Source organism: Aethalodelphis obliquidens, unplaced genomic scaffold (genome assembly GCF_003676395.1).
Source record: "Aethalodelphis obliquidens isolate GAN/ISIS:26980383/991018 unplaced genomic scaffold, ASM367639v1 scaffold36, whole genome shotgun sequence".
Lineage (NCBI taxonomy): Eukaryota > Metazoa > Chordata > Mammalia > Artiodactyla > Delphinidae > Aethalodelphis > Aethalodelphis obliquidens.
This window is the reverse complement of record NW_020837980.1, coordinates 18566454-18580023: the sequence shown is the minus strand read 5'-3', so window position 1 is coordinate 18580023 and position 13570 is coordinate 18566454. Positions and strand designations below refer to the sequence as shown.

General features: G+C 42.3%; 1 protein-coding gene across 6 annotated transcripts in view; it reads right to left on the bottom strand.

The window, feature by feature from the left end:
- Positions 1–12720, bottom strand: part of DUSP16 (dual specificity phosphatase 16) — an 85011-nt gene extending 72291 nt beyond the window's left edge. Inside the window, exons 1-3 of one of the 6 annotated variants that reach the window (XM_027129571.1) lie at positions 12080–12720; positions 5129–5248; positions 29–91 (exon numbers count right to left, since the gene is read on the bottom strand). The gene's annotated coding sequence lies outside the window, so the exon portion shown is untranslated. The other 5 variants (XM_027129575.1, XM_027129573.1, XM_027129574.1 and 2 more) reach the window with 5 other exon arrangements.
- Positions 12721–13570: the final 850 nt, after the last annotated feature.

Below are 13570 nucleotides of genomic sequence, written 5' to 3'. Positions count from 1 at the left end.
TAGAATTGGGAATATGTTTTCAACTCACTGTATATCCGGATTCATATAATCTTGACGGGATTCTGTGGGAGGAGCCAGATCACCGCTCTCTCTGAAACACAAGTAGAATCCCATTTCAAGTCATTTGAAACATCAAAGGTTCTGCCTCATTCGAGTCAAGTTCAGTTGTTACAACGCATGAAGGGTATCACTCTCCTTTAGCTGTCCTCTAATTTTATCTAAGGCAAATATGCAGTGCAAACACTATTAACAAATAAGAACAAATGCTCCATAAACAAAAGGCGGTGTTCTACCAGGTTTTTTTTTTTTTTTTTTCTTTTCTACCAGGTTTTAACCTACAGTGCTTCAAATGCTTCCTCTGCTGGGTCAGATGGCATTTTCTTAGAACACAGTACTGAGGCTATTTTGATTACAGACTGTACACGTATATGTATATGTTCCCCTATTAAAATAAAAATGCTATTAGCTTTCCACTTTCAATGGAAATCTGGGGCATAAATAATATCATATTACGTAACTGCCAAAAAGCCAAAACCTAATTTTAAGCTTCAACCTTCTATACCATCAAGATCTTTATTAGAGACACTGCCCAGCTATCAAGATGACTATAAAACACCAAACCCTTCTATATCCTCTCTCTAATCCTGTCCACTTTTTTTTCTTTTTTCTTTTGGCCACACCGTGTGGCTTGTGGGATCTTAGTTCCCCAACCAGGGATCAATCCTGGGCCCCCAGCAGTGGAAGTCCAGAGTCCTAACCACTGGACCTCCAGGGAATTCCCCTGTCCACTTTTTTTGATTAAAAAGATAGAAATGTGAACTGATCTCAAAAGACAGGAACAAAAGAAGAGATAAGAATGTTTAAACCGGAAGCTACCTCAGAGATTATCTAATACAATATTCTTATCTCACAGTTGAGGAAGTTGAGACCTAATTGTCTCTAAATTAGCTCTACGACTAACTGGGATTCAGGTCTGTGTAACCTTCCACTAAAATAAGAAAGAAAAGGGAACGTGTAAGAAAGAAGGAAACACATAAAATAGTCTCCGAACTAAAGGAAAGTTGATGTATTGAGCTACTGAATACTCTGTGCTTTCCTTTCTGCATATTTGTGACAGACACACAGCCAGCCACCCAAGAGACATTTCCTCCCCTCTAATGGCTGAGTCCCAGTTTTTCCTGCGCAGCAAGCAATGTGTCTAAGCCTAAGAAATGATACACGATGTGCGTTACACCAAACCTGGTACCCATTCCCCTTGTACCTACACTCATTTGCCCAGTATCTCCTGTGAGGGGAGGCAGTCTTGTGTGAAACAGTTCAAGCAAAAGAGACTTCAGCAAAAACTGGATGGAAGCTTCTGGGAAAGATTTTGTTCTCTGTCAGGCAAGCAGAGGAATAGGGACTGCTTGCTCTACTTCCTCCTTCTTGCCTTGAAAGGGGATGTGATGCCTAGAGCTGAGGCAGCCATTTTGTGACCTGGTGGCAGTAAGGGAACATGCAAAAGACGGCAGAGAACCTGGGGCCCTGAGGACACTGCTGAGCAGCTGGACCTCCTGAGACCACTTACCTCTGAACTTCTGTGAACTGCATAATAATAAATAGCTTATGGTTTAAGCTTCTGCCCATGGCTTTCTGTTAACTACAGCTGAAAGCAGTACTGAATTTAAAAAGATACTTTGTGTGCCCTATGATTCTCTTGCCCAAGCACTCCCATTACAAATGTATACTGTACTTATACATATGCAACTAAAAAGTGACAAGATTATATGTCTCCTGCATAGTTAACAGAGACCAGTTTAATTACTTTATAGTCACAGTACCTCAACTATATGACCCTATTAAAATAAACGTCACCAGTAGATAAAACATAAGGGAAAAAAACATGACTCAGAATCATGTTTGCTCTTGATTACTGACTTTGATCCTTCCTTCTGCCATCTCAAATCCTTTCTGGAAACGAGTACCACATCAAAAACAAACTGATGAATGATACCTATCTGAACTAAATTCTTCTGTCTCCTTTAATCATAATTGCCTGTTAGTAAAAAATTAAATATTAAAATTTCATTCTTGAATTTGCAGCCCCAAACCTGGCCCAGTCAACATTTTCACATACTGATGCCTGTAACCGAAGCTTAGAGACTTACCAGCAGTACACCAAATTCATGGCACTGCTGTTTTCTCCTGCGCAGGTTATAATAATAGAATTTGAATACTGGTAAGACATTCGAAGTCAGACTACCCAGTACAGTTATTTCAATAGTTATTTTAACTGTATTTTGATGGAAATCTTTCAAATACACGTTCATCTCCATGACTCCAGCTGCATCCACCTCTGTATGTCGCTGGGCCCCGTTCTCCCTGTGTTCACCCCACAGTCTTCCTCTGCCCCCCATCATTCATCTCCATCTCTGCCCACAGCCCAGTTCTGCCTGCAGCGCCGCCTGTGATCACTAATGTCTACTCCATTCACAGCCTCCCTGGTTGGAAGAAACGGACAATGGCCGTGAACATCTGTTTTCCTCTCAGGTGTGCTAGCATCTCTCCCCTGCTGTCACTCAAGGAAAAAAATGGCTGAGTACCCTGATTTTGAGCATAGACACAAATGAGTATGAACATATATATGTAGACCCAGTGCTTTTTTAGCTTAAAAAAAAAATACAGAGAGAACAAATGCTCATTTTTTGTTAAGTCGTAAAGCGCTTTTTACCAACTCCACCCTCTGTCTACCCTTTACCCACCACTCTCTGAGGTTACACCACCTTCCACCACTATGATCTCCGGACCACATGGCTCGTCCCACACACTAACATATTTCCCTCTTGCTGACAAATTAATCAGCTAAGATGGAAACATTACTTTATTGATACAGATGTCTATGTTAGACTCCTCTAAAAATATGTTAGGACAGGGCACCAGTTTACATCAGCATTTTCAAAGTGTGATCCAGAGATGCCCCGGTGTGAGGTCCCCAAGACCTTTTCAGGGGATCCACAATGTCAAAACTCTTTTTAGTAATACCAAGATGTTACCTGCCTTTATCACAACAGTGAATCCAGAGAATACACAGTGTGCGATGATAATGTATCATTCTGACAGCTAAGGAAACATATGCTTGTATATTCTTGTGTTTAGAATGTTCTAAGGTAGCAAGTTTAAGGTATAAATATGCATGTTTTCAGTGTGTGCTCAGTACTTTTATGTTCCTAGCAAGAGCAATCTTTGGTTATATCGGCTATAATCTCCACTACCTCATTATCATCCAAAGAATTCACTGAGGGTTTAAAGAAAAAGAAATGGAATGTTTTAAAGTTTGACGTGATGAGGTCTTCAGAAGCAAAAGACTGTTTTCAAATTAGAAGTGAAAAAGCATCATAAAAGTAAATGGTCAGAATGCACGGGTTGGAGCGGCGCACGGGATAGCTGAGAAACTAAGAAAGCTTTGCCCCACTGACACTGCTGAATGTCTGCTGGGCGAAGGGTCAGTAAAAGAAATCACAGCAGTGGCCCTTCCAACGATGCAGCAGCTCATCAAATTAAATGTTAATGTCTACAAGTTAATACCTCTCCTTAAGCACTGTACTTTTGCTTTATAAGTAGACAAATCTGCAGACACGGGTGGACTTAGTTTTGTTTTTATTATTCCAGTATCCATGCCAACTAATCATCGAAGGGCTTCTTTTATGTGAATGCTTGGCAACAGATACGAGTGCTGCTGAATTACTCAAAGTACTAAATAACTTTACGAATCTCATGATTTACCCTCAAACGACCATGTTGGTATCTCCTCTGATGGTACAAAAGCAAATGGGGGGCAAAACCGCTGGCACGTCAGCGTGAATCACGGCAAGGGTACAAAACTCCACCAGTGATAATCACACTCTTCACTATCAATCGTTTCTAAAAAGCCCGTTTCACAGATGCCTTTGATAAAACAGCAAAAGTTATTAATTTTATTACATCTCACTCCTGAGAACGTGGTCTTTTTAATAATCTGTGTGATGACATGTGAGCATTTCATCATACCAAATATGTAGAAAAAGCATTTCTACATGCCTCATACATAGGCCGTCTTGAGGAAAAGCATTTATGCAGTTGAGTTGTGAGCTAAACTATACACTTTCTCCAGAGAATACCATCTTTGCTTTTAGCAAAAGTAACAAACCCCATTCTTTTAGAATGACTGGCAGACAACTTACTGTTATATATAATTATTTAGACTTAGGTACCTGGTATTTTCTCTGAAGTAAATAAAGTGAGCCTGATGCTTCAAGGAAAGAAACTAACAATATCTGCTGCTGACGATAAAATTTGAGCTTTCAGGAAAAAATCAGAATTTTGGAACACTTGAACTGCATACCAAAATCTTGACTGCTTCCCACTTCCTAAAGACTTTTTGGATGAGATTCATGGTCATATTAATGAATGTGATTTGCTAAATATTGTGTAATCAAGTGTGTCAACACTCAGTCAACCGTTATTTTTCAAATGACCAATGTATGATGTCATAAAATCACACACAGGTCAGAGATCCATCCGAAGTGCAAGGTGGACCAACAGATTTTTACATGACAGAGTACGAAAAATTCATTGATAAGGTTTCAGATTCAACGCTGCAACTAACCCTTAAGAATCGACCACTTGCTGAGTTTTGATATACCGAAGAATGTTCACAATTATATGAAAAAGACACTAAGATACCCCACCCTTTTGCTACTCTGTATCTGTGTACAGCGGGGGTTTCTTCATGTACTTCAAACAAAGCAACATGTCACAACAGACAATATAAAAGCAGTTATGAAAATCCAGCTATCTTCTATGTAGCAATGCATTAGAGACAGTCTCACTACATTTTTTGTTTTGGAATACCTTTTTCATTAAAATATGTTATTTATGTTAAACTTTCATGTGTTCATTACTTTTAAGTGAATAAGTATTTTAAACATTTCTCAGATTTCTAATATGCTAAATATTGACAGATATAGTCCACATAAACAAAAGATCTTTGGGGTTCCAGTAATTTTTAAGAATGCAAAAGTGTCCTGACACTAAAATGTAAGAAAACCTCTGGTTTTTAACACCACAAAAAAGAGTGCTTTTAAGTATGTGTACATAACAGGATGGGCACCTGAGAATGAGTCAGAAGGTCTCGGCTCCAGGTTCGCTGCCACTTCTTACTTGCTTTGGGATTTGGATAAATTAGTCTAAGGTCTTAGTTTCCTCATCTGTGAAACAGGTAATTCATGTCCTGTTCAGAGGATAAAAGACAAAATACGTGAAAACAACTTATAAATTACAGGTGTATTATTATTATAAGAGCTCAGAGTTAAGAGTTTTAACCTTGTGACCATATTGCTAAAAAATTATCCCTATTTAAAAATTATTTTTTTACGAAATGCAGAACTTACAGAAAATGCACAGGGGAGAGTTTCTGATTGGTCAATTAGGTCAAACGTCCAACCACATAATTTTACTGTATCAAATTCCGTCCTCCACAGTTATGATTGGTAATGTGTGTTAACTATTATGTATATTTCCAAATACACACAAAAGTACAGAAAATAGTAACAAACCCCGATGTACCCTCAACAATTATCCAAAATTTGTCAATATTGTTTCATTTCCCATTTGTGTGTGTCTGTGCCTATCCTGAAGTTTTTAAAAACAAATAATAGGCGTCATTTCATTTTGCCTGGAAATACTTCCATATGTATCTTTAACAGACGAGAATTTTTTTAACATAAACATAATACCATTAATAGAGATAAAAACTTCATAGTTATAATTCTTAAGTATCATCTAATACACACTCCATGTTCTAATTTCCTGATTGCCTCCAAAAAAAAGAGTCTTTGTTAGTTTTTAGTTGTCTTGTAGCATCAAAATATCATTCTCACCAGTTAACTTACAAGTGAATATAAGATTATCAGCTAAAGCTGAGAAGGAAGAAGAAATAATACTATGCTTTATATACCATGTACAATTTATAAAACAAAGTCAAGAACTACTTTTCCTGAGAAATGTGCTTCTCCTCCAAGAAAACAACAAACAAAAAGAACCAGAGAAACCCACTACAAAATAGGCCAGACTGGGGACACTTGAGTATTCTGAGAAGTGACCAGAAGAGGACATAGCTCAGCTGCTCAGGAAGGGAAGAAATTGTAAGAAACCACCACCTGCCATTTCAGAAAAGAGGAGGTCAGGTCAGCCCCAGGGTCAGGCAGGCTGGAGGTGAGGTCAGGGTCCAGGTCCCAGAGTGAGCATAAAGCTTAAACAAGCCGGGTGCCCAAGGCTGGAAGGCAACCACCTGCAGGCTTCAACTCAACGCTCAAAAATCAGTGCTCTAAGCTAGAGAGAGAATGCAACCACCATCAAAAGTAACTATTGGGCTTCCCTGGTGGCGCAGTGGTTGAGAGTCCGCCTGCCGATGCAGGGGACGCGGGTTCGTGCCCTGGTCCGGGAAGATCCCACATGCCGCAGAGCGGCTGCGCTTGTGAGCCATGGCCGCTGAGCCTGCGCATCCGGAGCCTGTGCTCCGCAACGGGAGAGGCCACAACAGTGGGAGGCCCGCGTACCGCAAAAAAAAAAAAAAAAAAAAAAGTAACTATTTGTGAGAATTCAATTTACTCGGCAAACGTTTGTCAAAAGTGAACTCTGCTAGGCACTATCCTAAGATATGAGTTATATTTTTTGGTCATTTATACAGTTAAACAATAAGCAGTGTATGTCTCTACACATGACTTTCCCTATTAATTTTAAGCGGAAGAATGGAGATATTTGATATTAATTACCTTGCCATATACCATTACAATTTATATTTATATTTTTCTGTAAACTGAAGTTTAGCCCACCCATCACCCAGACATTAAAACAAATCTGATTTCTACTGTCCTTCCCACATGTTTGAAGAGCACACGTCACATTAGCTTTGATCACACACATCACAGACCCCTAGCATTTATCACTACAATTAGTTCTTTTCTAAATGGAGTATCTAGTTTAGAAGGAAATCAAGGAAATGTTAAAGAATCTCCCACTTCCTATGAAAACTGTTTTATTTTCCATAAGCTTATTCCAAGCGTGTCAGAATGTATTGTAGATGAACACTGGTTAGGTGCATACAAATTTTCAAGATGTGGTTCTATAGGCACATACACTTAATAGAAATCCTTTTTGAAAATCCTTTACCGCAGTTCCACCTATATTTTTTTTTTAAGTTTAAAACTACAGAAAGAATGGAGAATGAGAGAACACATTTCTTAAAAAATCCTTGAGAAGTACTTCATAAATGTGTCCAAAAAGATGAAAGAGTCACTAAGAAATTTTTAGCTGACACTACAAAGGACATCTTGTCAACAACAACAGTAAAACCTGGCAGTCAGACAGCTACAGAGTCCAGACTTCCCCATTTCAGAACTGACACTTTTGTATCAGGTCTACTACTTGTAGAAAAACAGTAAAAATCCTAAGTTTAAAATAATATTTCCGGTGAGACCACTAACTCCCCTATCAATCTGTAAGGAGAATGATTAACCACACAGAGCGCAACACAGCCCAAATTTACCATCGGATTCCTGCACCATGTGGATGAGGCCTGGAGGGGGTGTCACCCTTGACCCCATTTTCTGGTAACTGAGCTGAAGAGCTTACTTGTAGTTTCTGTACATCTTTTGTTTTGTGCGCTCTCATACAAGGTACCATCAAAACAAACTGTCCTTGGAGTTTAGCTTCACTTTATAGCACTATTGTGATTATCGTTCTTAATGGAGAATCTTACCTAAGTATATAGTCCAATATATACAACTCTAAGTAAACTGTAAAGAATGACATTAACCTCACTGTAAAAACATGAGGTTCTTAGCAAATAACAGCAGAAGAATTGCATACAAATTGTTAACAAGGAGTTAAAAACTCAAAGCGTGCATGCTTCAATCTACAAAATATTACGTAGGTTTCTTTTTAAAAATTGGTTAAAGATGAAGTCAATTAATGTGTAGACGTCTATTCAAATTGGTTTGGACTGCAAATAAATAAAAAGTTAAATCATTAACATTATTCACCAGGATATCACAGGCAAAATAGGTTATTCACAGAATAAGTGGGGCTATAAAGAACACTGTAAAATTTCCCCTACTCTGTTCATTACTATCTTCACAAGACATCACTCTCTGACATCAGATTTTCCATGTGGCGTTTACTTGTTTACTGCCCTTCCGTCTTCTCCCACTAGAATGTAAATTCCATAAGGGCAGAAACCTTATCTTATTTTCCGCTCTATTCCAGGTTCGGAGAACAGTGTCTAGCACACAGCAGAGGTTCCAAACAAATCCGCTGAATAAAGGGATGGATGGATGAATGGCCTCTCCCTTTCACCTCCCCTACTTCCTTTCCTCCATACTCATGTTAACCATCCTTTGAGACCAGGGTCAAACTCTACTATCCCTATGAAGACTAGGTCCCCAGTTCTCCAGTCTCTTCTTCATACCAGGAATTTGGCACTTCCCAGCTGTCTGGTAACTGTTTATCCTTGCATATGTATATAGCCCCTTTAAAATTCTCATAATCCTCATTCTGGGCAGGGACCCGTGCCCCTAACTTTTGGTATCCACCTCAGGACGTGTAAAGAGTACACCACCAATAAACGTTCTGTTTGACTCATTCATATCTGTAGTCAATCCAGAAATCCATTTAGTTAAGAGTTTCAACATTTTATAACATAGCCCTCCCTTTCCAATAACTCAACTGAAATTGCAGGGGGTCCCCCTCTAGTTTTTAAATTTATCTTTGTCAATTTCAAGCTTTACATTCTCATATACTCAACTATAGCTACTCATAATGCACTTTATCCATCCTCCTCCCCCAAGATTAATTTTTGTATGTAATAAAAAAATCTTGTGACTTTTTGATGATACCTACAATGAGGTATCTAACCCCAATCAAGATGGAGGTAAAGTTTCATCACTCTCTTCCTGTTGCTGAGGTATTGGAGGGTATTTTTTCTTTTTATGCCTTTTTCCTTTCATGTCAAGATGTATCCCATTTCCTTCTTCCCTGATCATAGCCCTGGCAAGCTTTTATTATTTCTTTGTACCTGTCCTTGGTAATCTGCCTCAGATCCTCCTTTTTGAGCCACTCCTGTTTCCTTCAGTCATTTATTTGATTACATTTCAAACTTCTCAGTTTGTGTATGAGACTGGCGTCTTCTTAAAGCCTGAGCCTGCTTCTTTAAATCTGGCCAAACTTTATGAACCCTATATCCTTTCACAAAGCCAACCAACGCTTGGTCATCTGGGCTAAATGAAATGTACAAAAATATCAGATTATCCACAACACAACATAATCAGAAAAAATGTGACATCTGGCTTTGGAATATATCATATGTGGCTTTGGGCAAGATTTACTTTCTTAATTATATTTTTGCTTAAGCCACCGTTAGAAACATTTTCTTTTATGATGGTGGATATCTGTCTTGGTTTTAAATTTTGACACAGTTAATTGTTTTTAAAAAGCCAATCAAACATCAACTGTGGTTTTTCCTATGAAGCCTTTTTAACTAGTTTTTTCAATCTGTTGAAAACTGTCATAAAATCTGGTTTCTGTTTCCCCTGATTTATTTCTTCCCTGTTCTTGGGCTTCTGATCCAAATCAGCTTACCCTATATTAATTTACTTCTTTAATTTAAAGTACCATTTGCTTGAGAACGCAAAGCATTATAAAAACATTACACATCTAGTGAAATTTTCAGCCCAAATAACACTGGATAGAAAACTCTGTTTTTTGTTGTTTTTTTTTTTGATACTCCAGGAAAAGTTGGGTTTCTAGGATATATTACACTGGTAATGCTAGCAAATTATATTTAGTGGGCTATTACGATTGGCTGAAAAATAGAAAAACATTAATTTTGAACAGCTATGTAAGTCAGCTTCATCAATATATAATCCCATAGGCCAAAAACTCTATAGAATTAAATTCCCGATACAGGCATTTATAGAAAAGAGCATCAAAACAAACTCACACATCGACCCTGGCCCTTCTCCTGACCCCAGCCTAAACTGCACCAATCTCAGACTTGATCTCAGCCTCACTGCCGCAAATGAGTTTCTAATGTTTAAGAAAAAGGAAAAGAACTAGGTTAACAGGATCTTCTCTTTTGCCCCCTTTTCAGTTACTGCCATGAAGCTTTTGTTCAAAGAGATCCTTAATCCTTAATTTTACATGACCGTTTTCACTTTACAGCTATTCAATTATTTTACATTCAAACGCGCATTTACAGCACTGGAACCTATTTTTTTTCGTGTTATTCACCATACTACCAGCAGAATTAAGAATAAACTCATTTCTACTTTCTCCCCCCATGTAGAACTTTGATAAGTACAAATTATTTTTACCTAAAAGCCAACTTTTGGGCTGGTGTCTTTTAGGCGAAGTTTTTACATAAGATGTTAAATGTTAACCCCCCAAAAACCTTTCTAACAACAAGCTTTCACACAGTCATCAAACTCAGTTAAATTCCAGAACTTTACTTAAAAAACAAAAACAAAAAACTTTCACAGTGCCTAGTCACATTTTGACTAAAATCCCCATTCAAAGCCCCAAATTTTTAGTTTTTTAATTTACCTTCTCCAGGCTGCTGCCTTCACCAAACACAGAATTCCACAAGTCTCAATTAACTCCGGCCTCCCCAGCTGTTTATCCAATACACATGATTCTCAAGCAAAGGTGAATAATTCACAAGTGACTAATTCAATTGGTAAGAATCCTTTTTTTCTTTTAAAAATTTACCTCGACTTCAAAAATCTCTTTTCAGAATAGCATAAATCCTTTAAGGAAACAGTTGTCACCTATGTGCACTCATAAGATGAGTGGCTTAAAGAGGCATTTTTCTGACAGTCTAAGTTCCCCAAATACTAGTCATAAGGTCTTTCATGGATGGTAAATTTCACACACACACACACACACACACACACACACACACACGCACACACACACCGGAAGGAAAGGAAAGAAACATACCTGGTCATTTTCTAAACAGGTTTGATAGGTTTGGTTCCCTCGTAAGAGCGGAGTATTTACTTACAATCTTTTAAAGCAGAAGTGGCAGCCAGAGCACTGGGTAAATAAAAACTTCACAGAGATTTAAAAACCCTGCATCTTAACTCACTTCCCCCTGATTCAAGGGGACGGCACTGCAAACCCCAGGGCAAATGAGATTATGTAACAGGTTTTTCCTCTCTACTTTATTAATCACAGGCTGGTTGGAGGTGTGCTTTCTCCAAACGATTTGAGGCACCCAGGACTTGATTTAGGATCTCTGCAGCTGACGTCTGATACATTTCCTTAGGCTTTTGCAGGATCCATTCATTTTAAGATCTACTTGCATTTTCTCGAGTTAATTACCGGGCTGCTGCTGTTGTCGTTTTAAGGAAATAAACCCGGCAGCACCTGAAAACTTCAGTTTTGCACCAATATCTTCCTCCCCTGTGTTTCATTCCGTGAAACTACACATGATAAACACAGACCTTCGGTCGTCTCCCTGGGCTTTTTCCTTTCTCACGTTTTACGACTGGTGTAAATAAAGAAGTCACTGGCGCACCGGGCCGGGCCCCCAACACCGGGCCTCAGGGGTCCCAGGAGGAAAAGCGAGTTGACTGAAGAAAGCAACCCCGTCACCACCCCGGTGGCCGCGCGGCTTACGCCAAAGGCGAGCTGGGGATAATGGGAACCGTCAGGCCGGGGCCCCACTTGGCAGGCGTGTTGTGTAACAGTCGCGCCTGGAAGTGAGCAGCTTCTCCCGCGAAGGGACCGCGTCGGCGGCGGCTCCTGGCGGCGGGACTCGGCCGTCCGGCCCGAGGCCCCCGCCCCCCGCCCCCCGCGCCGGCCCCCCCGCAGGGCCCCCCTCCCCCGCTTCCCACGCGCGCGCCGCTCCGGCCCGCGGTCGCCCCCCCACCCCGCCCTGGACCCCGGGCCCGGCCGCTGGGAGGGCAGCGCCGGCGGGGCGCGCGGACGAGCGTCCACGCTACCGGCGCGGCGGGAGCCCGGCCCCGCGCCCTCCCACCCCGCAGTCCGCGCGGCCACTTACTTTCGGGGCCGCCGACCTCCCGGCTCCCTCGGGGGGGGGAACGAAAGTCGTCACGGCGTCTCCCCGCGGGGCCCCCTCGCCTCCCGGACCCGCGAGGCGCCGCGACGGAGCCGGGAGGGCGGCTGCGCTCCCGCTCGCGTCCGTCCCGTCGCGCTCTCCTCCTCCTCTTCTTTTCGCTATATTATCTTCTCCTGCTCGGAGGGGCGGGGGGGGGGCGGGAGGCTCGGGACGCGCGGAGCCGTTTGCAACTTTTCTTCGCTCTTTCTCTCTAACCCCCCACCCCCGATCAGCCTTGAAAAAACACTGTCGAAAGGGGCGAGGAACCTGGGAGGTGGAGGTGGCGGCGGGGACGCGGAGGGGGTTGGGAGAGGTGATGGTGGTCGTTTGAAAACTGCTCAGAGCCCCCCAAACAGGGATACCCAGAAAGAGGGGGAAAGGCGGGGGGCTGGGGGGTGGGGGGTTGGGGGGAAAGAGAAAGAGTCGCTGGTCAGGAAACTTCAAGCGCGGATGAGGTCATTGGTTTAAAAATAAAGAGATGGCGTCACTTGAAACCAATCCCAGTGAATGAACTCAGCGGAGCCCCGGGGAAAGGAGGAGACAGGCGAGGGCAGGGCGGTGGGCGCCGGGCGGGGCCGTGCGCCCGCCGGAGCTCGGAGCGCGGCTCGGCGCCTGGTCGCGGCCTCTCGGGGAGGGGGTCGGGTCCCGTTCAGTTCCGGGGTCCGGCGGCTCCGGGACAGGTTCCGCGGGCGCCGTTGGGAGGAGCCGGGCGGCCCGGGGAGTCGGCCCCGCGGCCTCCTCCTTCTGCGCCCGCGCGCCCGCCTGCCGCCCCCGTGGCCCCTGATCTCCGACCCCCGGCCCCCGTGGCCGGGGCTCGGCCGCGCGCCTTCAGCGCTGCGCCCCAACAGGTATTTCAGGGTGTCCCCCCCCGCCCCTCGGCGCCCCAGCGAGGCGCAGAGCCTTTTCCGCCTCCTTGGGCTGTTTCCAGCTGCCTCCCCAGCGTGAAGAAACGCCAACAATGATTTGAGAGCATTACAATCGCTCTTTAAAAAGTGACGAATCTAAAACGCAGGGCGCTGCCGTCTCTTAAGAAAGAGAAGCTACAGGTACTTTAAGAAAAAAATCACACTCAGGTGGTCAAGCGCTCAGCTCCCTCTGAGTGTTTGTCGTTGAAAGCCCTCACCTGAATGCTCCTAGCATTCATTACTTTACTGTGCTTCTATTTACTTATTATTTCTATTTACATTTGTAAATTAATGAGCACGAGCAGGCTAAAATGCTCTTCACAGGTATGTTCTGTATCGGGCAGCACAGACCAGAGGTTCACCGCCTCTTGCGAAGTGCAAGAGCAAGACCCCGTTGATTTAACTTCACACACTTCGTGCATTTTTTATTTGGATTAATTAAAATAGCTTTGTTTTGAAACTACGTTACAAACTTTGGGAAACTAGAGACCCGAGGTGGTGACAAACCAGGACTTGGAATCACTGAACA